General features: G+C 46.3%; 8 non-coding genes across 8 annotated transcripts; all 8 read left to right on the forward strand.

Moving 5' to 3' along the window:
• Positions 1 to 826: 826 nt before the first annotated feature.
• On the forward strand, positions 827 to 1,017 carry LOC142274880 (U2 spliceosomal RNA). The gene has a single exon (XR_012739109.1). It is a non-coding gene; the product is annotated as a U2 spliceosomal RNA (small nuclear RNA).
• Positions 1,018 to 2,405: 1,388 nt separating this feature from the next.
• LOC142274882 (U2 spliceosomal RNA) lies at positions 2,406 to 2,596 on the forward strand. Its single transcript, XR_012739111.1, has one exon. It is a non-coding gene; the product is annotated as a U2 spliceosomal RNA (small nuclear RNA).
• A 1,387-nt stretch (positions 2,597 to 3,983) lies between these two features.
• Positions 3,984 to 4,174, forward strand: LOC142274883 (U2 spliceosomal RNA). Its single transcript, XR_012739112.1, has one exon. It is a non-coding gene; the product is annotated as a U2 spliceosomal RNA (small nuclear RNA).
• A 1,387-nt stretch (positions 4,175 to 5,561) lies between these two features.
• On the forward strand, positions 5,562 to 5,752 carry LOC142274884 (U2 spliceosomal RNA). Its single transcript, XR_012739113.1, has one exon. It is a non-coding gene; the product is annotated as a U2 spliceosomal RNA (small nuclear RNA).
• A 1,387-nt stretch (positions 5,753 to 7,139) lies between these two features.
• On the forward strand, positions 7,140 to 7,330 carry LOC142274886 (U2 spliceosomal RNA). The gene has a single exon (XR_012739114.1). It is a non-coding gene; the product is annotated as a U2 spliceosomal RNA (small nuclear RNA).
• A 1,387-nt stretch (positions 7,331 to 8,717) lies between these two features.
• On the forward strand, positions 8,718 to 8,908 carry LOC142274900 (U2 spliceosomal RNA). Its single transcript, XR_012739127.1, has one exon. It is a non-coding gene; the product is annotated as a U2 spliceosomal RNA (small nuclear RNA).
• Positions 8,909 to 10,295: 1,387 nt separating this feature from the next.
• On the forward strand, positions 10,296 to 10,486 carry LOC142274887 (U2 spliceosomal RNA). The gene has a single exon (XR_012739115.1). It is a non-coding gene; the product is annotated as a U2 spliceosomal RNA (small nuclear RNA).
• A 1,389-nt stretch (positions 10,487 to 11,875) lies between these two features.
• Positions 11,876 to 12,066, forward strand: LOC142274901 (U2 spliceosomal RNA). Its single transcript, XR_012739128.1, has one exon. It is a non-coding gene; the product is annotated as a U2 spliceosomal RNA (small nuclear RNA).
• Positions 12,067 to 13,034: the final 968 nt, after the last annotated feature.

Raw genomic sequence — 13,034 nt, forward strand, 5'->3', positions numbered from 1 at the left:
ATGTTTGCAACCTACTGCGAAGCCTCATACCGCAATATAAGGAACGTCAAATACTAAGAAAGGGCGGCCTATGAAAGAATTACTACTTTCAATAAGTACACTTAAACGGCTAATTGGGAATAGAAAAACTGTAAAAAGCCCTCTGAGAAAGCCCCCCTCTAACCTTTGATAGTAAGCTTTTCTGTAGTCTGCCTGTTGATGTATTTTCCGTTTGAACTGTGCACAACATGAAGAGACGGAACACTGGCGGCTTGTCACAATGCCCCCCGATGACATCACAATAGCGCTGCTGCCTAGAAAACAAGCTGCGCAGAAGAAGTTGTTCTTTGGGTGGGAGGGTGGGCTAGTGGAAGGAGGGGGCAATCTCTTTTTTTCCCGGGTGGTAGGGGGATGACAGGAGAAGGGAAGCGGGTGGTGAGAAAGGTACAGAGGGCAGGGTTTGGGGGCTGGGAAGGAAAGGGAAAAGATTAGGGTTTGGGGATGATGAAAGGGCTTTCTACGGGTAAGGATGGCAAAGGGTGGCAGTGACGGAAAGTCAGGCAACCTGTCCTGTCCGTCTTTTTGTATCGTGAATTGGAAAGACTGCAAGGGGGAGGGGAGTTGCTTGCGCCCTAAAGGAGGAGTTATTCAGATTCATTGCAGTGGGCGGCGGCTGCAAAACGCACCATTCTTCTTGTTTTGGCTCTGCAAAGCAGCCTTTTCAAGGGTTGGCTTGGGTGACAAAATGTCTTGTGTAGGCGTGGGTTTGTCTCCCTCTCGCTCTCTCTCCCTAAGATGTGTCCGGCATAGGCCAGGGTGCCACTCGAGGCCCAAACCAATTCTGGTTATCGCTTCTCGGCCTTTTGGCTAAGATCAAGTGTAGTATCTGTTCTTATCAGTTTAATATCTGATACGTCCCCTATCTGGGGACCATATATTAAATGGATTTTTAGAACAGGGAGATGGAAAAAGAGCTTGCTCTGTCCACTCCACGCATTGACCTGGTATTGCAGTACCTCCAGGAACGGTGCACCCCTTCTTAACCCAGTTTCCAAAAGCAGAACTCAATTCACCTGATTCATATTAGCCCGATTTAATGAATTGGAAGAAAGCATACGTCTTCATATGCACCTCAATTTGGCCCATTCACTTTTCACACTTCCTCCTTTTGTTTTTTATCTTTCACACTTTTGACTTTCTTTATTCATCCAAATAGCAAACTCATCACCACTCAACCTGACCAACTCGGCTATGTCCCCGTGCTGCAGTTCTCTGTCTTATCTAGATCATTTGCAATTGAATGGAATAGATCCCTTTTGGACAAAGTGGATTCACCTGCTGCTGCAGTGACCACAGGTGTGATAACATCTAGAATTGGCATCTGGTGCGATCTCTCCGCTTCCACTCCAAAGAAAGTTACCTGTTTATTCCTATCATGCATTGGTTTTTGGGGTTTTCTTTGAGTAATGATGATCTCTTTAGTAGTCTGTTGGCGCCCTCTCCTGGAGGAATAGTTTGCTTGCTCTTGGACATTCTAAAAGAGAGGTCATGATAGACATTGAGCTTCTGAGCTCAATTGGGGACAGTCATGGGTGATGAATGTTTGCAACCTACTGCGAAGCCTCATACCGCAATATAAGGAACGTCAAATACTAAGAAAGGGCGGCCTATGAAAGAATTACTACTTTCAATAAGTACACTTAAACGGCTAATTGGGAATAGAAAAACTGTAAAAAGCCCTCTGAGAAAGCCCCCCTCTAACCTTTTGATAGTAAGCTTTTCTGTAGTCTGCCTGTTGATGTATTTTCCGTTTGAACTGTGCACAACATGAAGAGACGGAACACTGGCGGCTTGTCACAATGCCCCCCGATGACATCACAATAGCGCTGCTGCCTAGAAAACAAGCTGCGCAGAAGAAGTTGTTCTTTGGGTGGGAGGGTGGGCTAGTGGAAGGAGGGGGCAATCTCTTTTTTTCCCGGGTGGTAGGGGGATGACAGGAGAAGGGAAGCGGGTGGTGAGAAAGGTACAGAGGGCAGGGTTTGGGGGCTGGGAAGGAAAGGGAAAAGATTAGGGTTTGGGGATGATGAAAGGGCTTTCTACGGGTAAGGATGGCAAAGGGTGGCAGTGACGGAAAGTCAGGCAACCTGTCCTGTCCGTCTTTTTGTATCGTGAATTGGAAAGACTGCAAGGGGGAGGGGAGTTGCTTGCGCCCTAAAGGAGGAGTTATTCAGATTCATTGCAGTGGGCGGCGGCTGCAAAACGCACCATTCTTCTTGTTTTGGCTCTGCAAAGCAGCCTTTTCAAGGGTTGGCTTGGGTGACAAAATGTCTTGTGTAGGCGTGGGTTTGTCTCCCTCTCGCTCTCTCTCCCTAAGATGTGTCCGGCATAGGCCAGGGTGCCACTCGAGGCCCAAACCAATTCTGGTTATCGCTTCTCGGCCTTTTGGCTAAGATCAAGTGTAGTATCTGTTCTTATCAGTTTAATATCTGATACGTCCCCTATCTGGGGACCATATATTAAATGGATTTTTAGAACAGGGAGATGGAAAAAGAGCTTGCTCTGTCCACTCCACGCATTGACCTGGTATTGCAGTACCTCCAGGAACGGTGCACCCCTTCTTAACCCAGTTTCCAAAAGCAGAACTCAATTCACCTGATTCATATTAGCCCGATTTAATGAATTGGAAGAAAGCATACGTCTTCATATGCACCTCAATTTGGCCCATTCACTTTTCACACTTCCTCCTTTTGTTTTTTATCTTTCACACTTTTGACTTTCTTTATTCATCCAAATAGCAAACTCATCACCACTCAACCTGACCAACTCGGCTATGTCCCCGTGCTGCAGTTCTCTGTCTTATCTAGATCATTTGCAATTGAATGGAATAGATCCCTTTTGGACAAAGTGGATTCACCTGCTGCTGCAGTGACCACAGGTGTGATAACATCTAGAATTGGCATCTGGTGCGATCTCTCCGCTTCCACTCCAAAGAAAGTTACCTGTTTATTCCTATCATGCATTGGTTTTTGGGGTTTTCTTTGAGTAATGATGATCTCTTTAGTAGTCTGTTGGCGCCCTCTCCTGGAGGAATAGTTTGCTTGCTCTTGGACATTCTAAAAGAGAGGTCATGATAGACATTGAGCTTCTGAGCTCAATTGGGGACAGTCATGGGTGATGAATGTTTGCAACCTACTGCGAAGCCTCATACCGCAATATAAGGAACGTCAAATACTAAGAAAGGGCGGCCTATGAAAGAATTACTACTTTCAATAAGTACACTTAAACGGCTAATTGGGAATAGAAAAACTGTAAAAAGCCCTCTGAGAAAGCCCCCCTCTAACCTTTGATAGTAAGCTTTTCTGTAGTCTGCCTGTTGATGTATTTTCCGTTTGAACTGTGCACAACATGAAGAGACGGAACACTGGCGGCTTGTCACAATGCCCCCCGATGACATCACAATAGCGCTGCTGCCTAGAAAACAAGCTGCGCAGAAGAAGTTGTTCTTTGGGTGGGAGGGTGGGCTAGTGGAAGGAGGGGGCAATCTCTTTTTTTCCCGGGTGGTAGGGGGATGACAGGAGAAGGGAAGCGGGTGGTGAGAAAGGTACAGAGGGCAGGGTTTGGGGGCTGGGAAGGAAAGGGAAAAGATTAGGGTTTGGGGATGATGAAAGGGCTTTCTACGGGTAAGGATGGCAAAGGGTGGCAGTGACGGAAAGTCAGGCAACCTGTCCTGTCCGTCTTTTTGTATCGTGAATTGGAAAGACTGCAAGGGGGAGGGGAGTTGCTTGCGCCCTAAAGGAGGAGTTATTCAGATTCATTGCAGTGGGCGGCGGCTGCAAAACGCACCATTCTTCTTGTTTTGGCTCTGCAAAGCAGCCTTTTCAAGGGTTGGCTTGGGTGACAAAATGTCTTGTGTAGGCGTGGGTTTGTCTCCCTCTCGCTCTCTCTCCCTAAGATGTGTCCGGCATAGGCCAGGGTGCCACTCGAGGCCCAAACCAATTCTGGTTATCGCTTCTCGGCCTTTTGGCTAAGATCAAGTGTAGTATCTGTTCTTATCAGTTTAATATCTGATACGTCCCCTATCTGGGGACCATATATTAAATGGATTTTTAGAACAGGGAGATGGAAAAAGAGCTTGCTCTGTCCACTCCACGCATTGACCTGGTATTGCAGTACCTCCAGGAACGGTGCACCCCTTCTTAACCCAGTTTCCAAAAGCAGAACTCAATTCACCTGATTCATATTAGCCCGATTTAATGAATTGGAAGAAAGCATACGTCTTCATATGCACCTCAATTTGGCCCATTCACTTTTCACACTTCCTCCTTTTGTTTTTTATCTTTCACACTTTTGACTTTCTTTATTCATCCAAATAGCAAACTCATCACCACTCAACCTGACCAACTCGGCTATGTCCCCGTGCTGCAGTTCTCTGTCTTATCTAGATCATTTGCAATTGAATGGAATAGATCCCTTTTGGACAAAGTGGATTCACCTGCTGCTGCAGTGACCACAGGTGTGATAACATCTAGAATTGGCATCTGGTGCGATCTCTCCGCTTCCACTCCAAAGAAAGTTACCTGTTTATTCCTATCATGCATTGGTTTTTGGGGTTTTCTTTGAGTAATGATGATCTCTTTAGTAGTCTGTTGGCGCCCTCTCCTGGAGGAATAGTTTGCTTGCTCTTGGACATTCTAAAAGAGAGGTCATGATAGACATTGAGCTTCTGAGCTCAATTGGGGACAGTCATGGGTGATGAATGTTTGCAACCTACTGCGAAGCCTCATACCGCAATATAAGGAACGTCAAATACTAAGAAAGGGCGGCCTATGAAAGAATTACTACTTTCAATAAGTACACTTAAACGGCTAATTGGGAATAGAAAAACTGTAAAAAGCCCTCTGAGAAAGCCCCCCTCTAACCTTTGATAGTAAGCTTTTCTGTAGTCTGCCTGTTAATGTATTTTCCGTTTGAACTGTGCACAACATGAAGAGACGGAACACTGGCGGCTTGTCACAATGCCCCCCGATGACATCACAATAGCGCTGCTGCCTAGAAAACAAGCTGCGCAGAAGAAGTTGTTCTTTGGGTGGGAGGGTGGGCTAGTGGAAGGAGGGGGCAATCTCTTTTTTTCCCGGGTGGTAGGGGGATGACAGGAGAAGGGAAGCGGGTGGTGAGAAAGGTACAGAGGGCAGGGTTTGGGGGCTGGGAAGGAAAGGGAAAAGATTAGGGTTTGGGGATGATGAAAGGGCTTTCTACGGGTAAGGATGGCAAAGGGTGGCAGTGACGGAAAGTCAGGCAACCTGTCCTGTCCGTCTTTTTGTATCGTGAATTGGAAAGACTGCAAGGGGGAGGGGAGTTGCTTGCGCCCTAAAGGAGGAGTTATTCAGATTCATTGCAGTGGGCGGCGGCTGCAAAACGCACCATTCTTCTTGTTTTGGCTCTGCAAAGCAGCCTTTTCAAGGGTTGGCTTGGGTGACAAAATGTCTTGTGTAGGCGTGGGTTTGTCTCCCTCTCGCTCTCTCTCCCTAAGATGTGTCCGGCATAGGCCAGGGTGCCACTCGAGGCCCAAACCAATTCTGGTTATCGCTTCTCGGCCTTTTGGCTAAGATCAAGTGTAGTATCTGTTCTTATCAGTTTAATATCTGATACGTCCCCTATCTGGGGACCATATATTAAATGGATTTTTAGAACAGGGAGATGGAAAAAGAGCTTGCTCTGTCCACTCCACGCATTGACCTGGTATTGCAGTACCTCCAGGAACGGTGCACCCCTTCTTAACCCAGTTTCCAAAAGCAGAACTCAATTCACCTGATTCATATTAGCCCGATTTAATGAATTGGAAGAAAGCATACGTCTTCATATGCACCTCAATTTGGCCCATTCACTTTTCACACTTCCTCCTTTTGTTTTTTATCTTTCACACTTTTGACTTTCTTTATTCATCCAAATAGCAAACTCATCACCACTCAACCTGACCAACTCGGCTATGTCCCCGTGCTGCAGTTCTCTGTCTTATCTAGATCATTTGCAATTGAATGGAATAGATCCCTTTTGGACAAAGTGGATTCACCTGCTGCTGCAGTGACCACAGGTGTGATAACATCTAGAATTGGCATCTGGTGCGATCTCTCCGCTTCCACTCCAAAGAAAGTTACCTGTTTATTCCTATCATGCATTGGTTTTTGGGGTTTTCTTTGAGTAATGATGATCTCTTTAGTAGTCTGTTGGCGCCCTCTCCTGGAGGAATAGTTTGCTTGCTCTTGGACATTCTAAAAGAGAGGTCATGATAGACATTGAGCTTCTGAGCTCAATTGGGGACAGTCATGGGTGATGAATGTTTGCAACCTACTGCGAAGCCTCATACCGCAATATAAGGAACGTCAAATACTAAGAAAGGGCGGCCTATGAAAGAATTACTACTTTCAATAAGTACACTTAAACGGCTAATTGGGAATAGAAAAACTGTAAAAAGCCCTCTGAGAAAGCCCCCCTCTAACCTTTGATAGTAAGCTTTTCTGTAGTCTGCCTGTTGATGTATTTTCCGTTTGAACTGTGCACAACATGAAGAGACGGAACACTGGCGGCTTGTCACAATGCCCCCCGATGACATCACAATAGCGCTGCTGCCTAGAAAACAAGCTGCGCAGAAGAAGTTGTTCTTTGGGTGGGAGGGTGGGCTAGTGGAAGGAGGGGGCAATCTCTTTTTTTCCCGGGTGGTAGGGGGATGACAGGAGAAGGGAAGCGGGTGGTGAGAAAGGTACAGAGGGCAGGGTTTGGGGGCTGGGAAGGAAAGGGAAAAGATTAGGGTTTGGGGATGATGAAAGGGCTTTCTACGGGTAAGGATGGCAAAGGGTGGCAGTGACGGAAAGTCAGGCAACCTGTCCTGTCCGTCTTTTTGTATCGTGAATTGGAAAGACTGCAAGGAGGAGGGGAGTTGCTTGCGCCCTAAAGGAGGAGTTATTCAGATTCATTGCAGTGGGCGGCGGCTGCAAAACGCACCATTCTTCTTGTTTTGGCTCTGCAAAGCAGCCTTTTCAAGGGTTGGCTTGGGTGACAAAATGTCTTGTGTAGGCGTGGGTTTGTCTCCCTCTCGCTCTCTCTCCCTAAGATGTGTCCGGCATAGGCCAGGGTGCCACTCGAGGCCCAAACCAATTCTGGTTATCGCTTCTCGGCCTTTTGGCTAAGATCAAGTGTAGTATCTGTTCTTATCAGTTTAATATCTGATACGTCCCCTATCTGGGGACCATATATTAAATGGATTTTTAGAACAGGGAGATGGAAAAAGAGCTTGCTCTGTCCACTCCACGCATTGACCTGGTATTGCAGTACCTCCAGGAACGGTGCACCCCTTCTTAACCCAGTTTCCAAAAGCAGAACTCAATTCACCTGATTCATATTAGCCCGATTTAATGAATTGGAAGAAAGCATACGTCTTCATATGCACCTCAATTTGGCCCATTCACTTTTCACACTTCCTCCTTTTGTTTTTTATCTTTCACACTTTTGACTTTCTTTATTCATCCAAATAGCAAACTCATCACCACTCAACCTGACCAACTCGGCTATGTCCCCGTGCTGCAGTTCTCTGTCTTATCTAGATCATTTGCAATTGAATGGAATAGATCCCTTTTGGACAAAGTGGATTCACCTGCTGCTGCAGTGACCACAGGTGTGATAACATCTAGAATTGGCATCTGGTGCGATCTCTCCGCTTCCACTCCAAAGAAAGTTACCTGTTTATTCCTATCATGCATTGGTTTTTGGGGTTTTCTTTGAGTAATGATGATCTCTTTAGTAGTCTGTTGGCGCCCTCTCCTGGAGGAATAGTTTGCTTGCTCTTGGACATTCTAAAAGAGAGGTCATGATAGACATTGAGCTTCTGAGCTCAATTGGGGACAGTCATGGGTGATGAATGTTTGCAACCTACTGCGAAGCCTCATACCGCAATATAAGGAACGTCAAATACTAAGAAAGGGCGGCCTATGAAAGAATTACTACTTTCAATAAGTACACTTAAACGGCTAATTGGGAATAGAAAAACTGTAAAAAGCCCTCTGAGAAAGCCCCCCTCTAACCTTTGATAGTAAGCTTTTCTGTAGTCTGCCTGTTGATGTATTTTCCGTTTGAACTGTGCACAACATGAAGAGACGGAACACTGGCGGCTTGTCACAATGCCCCCCGATGACATCACAATAGCGCTGCTGCCTAGAAAACAAGCTGCGCAGAAGAAGTTGTTCTTTGGGTGGGAGGGTGGGCTAGTGGAAGGAGGGGGCAATCTCTTTTTTTCCCGGGTGGTAGGGGGATGACAGGAGAAGGGAAGCGGGTGGTGAGAAAGGTACAGAGGGCAGGGTTTGGGGGCTGGGAAGGAAAGGGAAAAGATTAGGGTTTGGGGATGATGAAAGGGCTTTCTACGGGTAAGGATGGCAAAGGGTGGCAGTGACGGAAAGTCAGGCAACCTGTCCTGTCCGTCTTTTTGTATCGTGAATTGGAAAGACTGCAAGGGGGAGGGGAGTTGCTTGCGCCCTAAAGGAGGAGTTATTCAGATTTATTGCAGTGGGCGGCGGCTGCAAAACGCACCATTCTTCTTGTTTTGGCTCTGCAAAGCAGCCTTTTCAAGGGTTGGCTTGGGTGACAAAATGTCTTGTGTAGGCGTGGGTTTGTCTCCCTCTCGCTCTCTCTCCCTAAGATGTGTCCGGCATAGGCCAGGGTGCCACTCGAGGCCCAAACCAATTCTGGTTATCGCTTCTCAGCCTTTTGGCTAAGATCAAGTGTAGTATCTGTTCTTATCAGTTTAATATCTGATACGTCCCCTATCTGGGGACCATATATTAAATGGATTTTTAGAACAGGGAGATGGAAAAAGAGCTTGCTCTGTCCACTCCACGCATTGACCTGGTATTGCAGTACCTCCAGGAACGGTGCACCCCTTCTTAACCCAGTTTCCAAAAGCAGAACTCAATTCACCTGATTCATATTAGCCCGATTTAATGAATTGGAAGAAAGCATACGTCTTCATATGCACCTCAATTTGGCCCATTCACTTTTCACACTTCCTCCTTTTGTTTTTTATCTTTCACACTTTTGACTTTCTTTATTCATCCAAATAGCAAACTCATCACCACTCAACCTGACCAACTCGGCTATGTCCCCGTGCTGCAGTTCTCTGTCTTATCTAGATCATTTGCAATTGAATGGAATAGATCCCTTTTGGACAAAGTGGATTCACCTGCTGCTGCAGTGACCACAGGTGTGATAACATCTAGAATTGGCATCTGGTGCGATCTCTCCGCTTCCACTCCAAAGAAAGTTACCTGTTTATTCCTATCATGCATTGGTTTTTGGGGTTTTCTTTGAGTAATGATGATCTCTTTAGTAGTCTGTTGGCGCCCTCTCCTGGAGGAATAGTTTGCTTGCTCTTGGACATTCTAAAAGAGAGGTCATGATAGACATTGAGCTTCTGAGCTCAATTGGGGACAGTCATGGGTGATGAATGTTTGCAACCTACTGCGAAGCCTCATACCGCAATATAAGGAACGTCAAATACTAAGAAAGGGCGGCCTATGAAAGAATTACTACTTTCAATAAGTACACTTAAACGGCTAATTGGGAATAGAAAAACTGTAAAAAGCCCTCTGAGAAAGCCCCCCTCTAACCTTTGATAGTAAGCTTTTCTGTAGTCTGCCTGTTGATGTATTTTCCGTTTGAACTGTGCACAACATGAAGAGACGGAACACTGGCGGCTTGTCACAATGCCCCCCGATGACATCACAATAGCGCTGCTGCCTAGAAAACAAGCTGCGCAGAAGAAGTTGTTCTTTGGGTGGGAGGGTGGGCTAGTGGAAGGAGGGGGCAATCTCTTTTTTTCCCGGGTGGTAGGGGGATGACAGGAGAAGGGAAGCGGGTGGTGAGAAAGGTACAGAGGGCAGGGTTTGGGGGCTGGGAAGGAAAGGGAAAAGATTAGGGTTTGGGGATGATGAAAGGGCTTTCTACGGGTAAGGATGGCAAAGGGTGGCAGTGACGGAAAGTCAGGCAACCTGTCCTGTCCGTCTTTTTGTATCGTGAATTGGAAAGACTGCAAGGGGGAGGGGAGTTGCTTGCGCCCTAAAGGAGGAGTTATTCAGATTCATTGCAGTGGGCGGCGGCTGCAAAACGCACCATTCTTCTTGTTTTGGCTCTGCAAAGCAGCCTTTTCAAGGGTTGGCTTGGGTGACAAAATGTCTTGTGTAGGCGTGGGTTTGTCTCCCTCTCGCTCTCTCTCCCTAAGATGTGTCCGGCATAGGCCAGGGTGCCACTCGAGGCCCAAACCAATTCTGGTTATCGCTTCTCGGCCTTTTGGCTAAGATCAAGTGTAGTATCTGTTCTTATCAGTTTAATATCTGATACGTCCCCTATCTGGGGACCATATATTAAATGGATTTTTAGAACAGGGAGATGGAAAAAGAGCTTGCTCTGTCCACTCCACGCATTGACCTGGTATTGCAGTACCTCCAGGAACGGTGCACCCCTTCTTAACCCAGTTTCCAAAAGCAGAACTCAATTCACCTGATTCATATTAGCCCGATTTAATGAATTGGAAGAAAGCATACGTCTTCATATGCACCTCAATTTGGCCCATTCACTTTTCACACTTCCTCCTTTTGTTTTTTATCTTTCACACTTTTGACTTTCTTTATTCATCCAAATAGCAAACTCATCACCACTCAACCTGACCAACTCGGCTATGTCCCCGTGCTGCAGTTCTCTGTCTTATCTAGATCATTTGCAATTGAATGGAATAGATCCCTTTTGGACAAAGTGGATTCACCTGCTGCTGCAGTGACCACAGGTGTGATAACATCTAGAATTGGCATCTGGTGCGATCTCTCCGCTTCCACTCCAAAGAAAGTTACCTGTTTATTCCTATCATGCATTGGTTTTTGGGGTTTTCTTTGAGTAATGATGATCTCTTTAGTAGTCTGTTGGCGCCCTCTCCTGGAGGAATAGTTTGCTTGCTCTTGGACATTCTAAAAGAGAGGTCATGATAGACATTGAGCTTCTGAGCTCAATTGGGGACAGTCATGGGTGATGAATGTTTGCAACCTACTGCGAAGCCTCATACCGCAATATAAGGAACGTCAAATACTAAGAAAGGGCGGCCTATGAAAGAATTACTACTTTCAATAAGTACACTTAAACGGCTAATTGGGAATAGAAAAACTGTAAAAAGCCCTCTGAGAAAGCCCCCCTCTAACCTTTGATAGTAAGCTTTTCTGTAGTCTGCCTGTTGATGTATTTTCCGTTTGAACTGTGCACAACATGAAGAGACGGAACACTGGCGGCTTGTCACAATGCCCCCCGATGACATCACAATAGCGCTGCTGCCTAGAAAACAAGCTGCGCAGAAGAAGTTGTTCTTTGGGTGGGAGGGTGGGCTAGTGGAAGGAGGGGGCAATCTCTTTTTTTCCCGGGTGGTAGGGGGATGACAGGAGAAGGGAAGCGGGTGGGGTGAGAAAGGTACAGAGGGCAGGGTTTGGGGGCTGGGAAGGAAAGGGAAAAGATTAGGGTTTGGGGATGATGAAAGGGCTTTCTACGGGTAAGGATGGCAAAGGGTGGCAGTGACGGAAAGTCAGGCAACCTGTCCTGTCCGTCTTTTTGTATCGTGAATTGGAAAGACTGCAAGGGGGAGGGGAGTTGCTTGCGCCCTAAAGGAGGAGTTATTCAGATTCATTGCAGTGGGCGGCGGCTGCAAAACGCACCATTCTTCTTGTTTTGGCTCTGCAAAGCAGCCTTTTCAAGGGTTGGCTTGGGTGACAAAATGTCTTGTGTAGGCGTGGGTTTGTCTCCCTCTCGCTCTCTCTCCCTAAGATGTGTCCGGCATAGGCCAGGGTGCCACTCGAGGCCCAAACCAATTCTGGTTATCGCTTCTCAGCCTTTTGGCTAAGATCAAGTGTAGTATCTGTTCTTATCAGTTTAATATCTGATACGTCCCCTATCTGGGGACCATATATTAAATGGATTTTTAGAACAGGGAGATGGAAAAAGAGCTTGCTCTGTCCACTCCACGCATTGACCTGGTATTGCAGTACCTCCAGGAACGGTGCACCCCTTCTTAACCCAGTTTCCAAAAGCAGAACTCAATTCACCTGATTCATATTAGCCCGATTTAATGAATTGGAAGAAAGCATACGTCTTCATATGCACCTCAATTTGGCCCATTCACTTTTCACACTTCCTCCTTTTGTTTTTTATCTTTCACACTTTTGACTTTCTTTATTCATCCAAATAGCAAACTCATCACCACTCAACCTGACCAACTCGGCTATGTCCCCGTGCTGCAGTTCTCTGTCTTATCTAGATCATTTGCAATTGAATGGAATAGATCCCTTTTGGACAAAGTGGATTCACCTGCTGCTGCAGTGACCACAGGTGTGATAACATCTAGAATTGGCATCTGGTGCGATCTCTCCGCTTCCACTCCAAAGAAAGTTACCTGTTTATTCCTATCATGCATTGGTTTTTGGGGTTTTCTTTGAGTAATGATGATCTCTTTAGTAGTCTGTTGGCGCCCTCTCCTGGAGGAATAGTTTGCTTGCTCTTGGACATTCTAAAAGAGAGGTCATGATAGACATTGAGCTTCTGAGCTCAATTGGGGACAGTCATGGGTGATGAATGTTTGCAACCTACTGCGAAGCCTCATACCGCAATATAAGGAACGTCAAATACTAAGAAAGGGCGGCCTATGAAAGAATTACTACTTTCAATAAGTACACTTAAACGGCTAATTGGGAATAGAAAAACTGTAAAAAGCCCTCTGAGAAAGCCCCCCTCTAACCTTTGATAGTAAGCTTTTCTGTAGTCTGCCTGTTGATGTATTTTCCGTTTGAACTGTGCACAACATGAAGAGACGGAACACTGGCGGCTTGTCACAATGCCCCCCGATGACATCACAATAGCGCTGCTGCCTAGAAAACAAGCTGCGCAGAAGAAGTTGTTCTTTGGGTGGGAGGGTGGGCTAGTGGAAGGAGGGGGCAATCTCTTTTTTTCCCGGGTGGTAGGGGGATGACAGGAGAAGGGAA

Source organism: Anomaloglossus baeobatrachus, unplaced genomic scaffold (assembly GCF_048569485.1).
Source record: "Anomaloglossus baeobatrachus isolate aAnoBae1 unplaced genomic scaffold, aAnoBae1.hap1 Scaffold_3803, whole genome shotgun sequence".
NCBI classification, from domain to species: Eukaryota; Metazoa; Chordata; class Amphibia; order Anura; family Aromobatidae; genus Anomaloglossus; species Anomaloglossus baeobatrachus.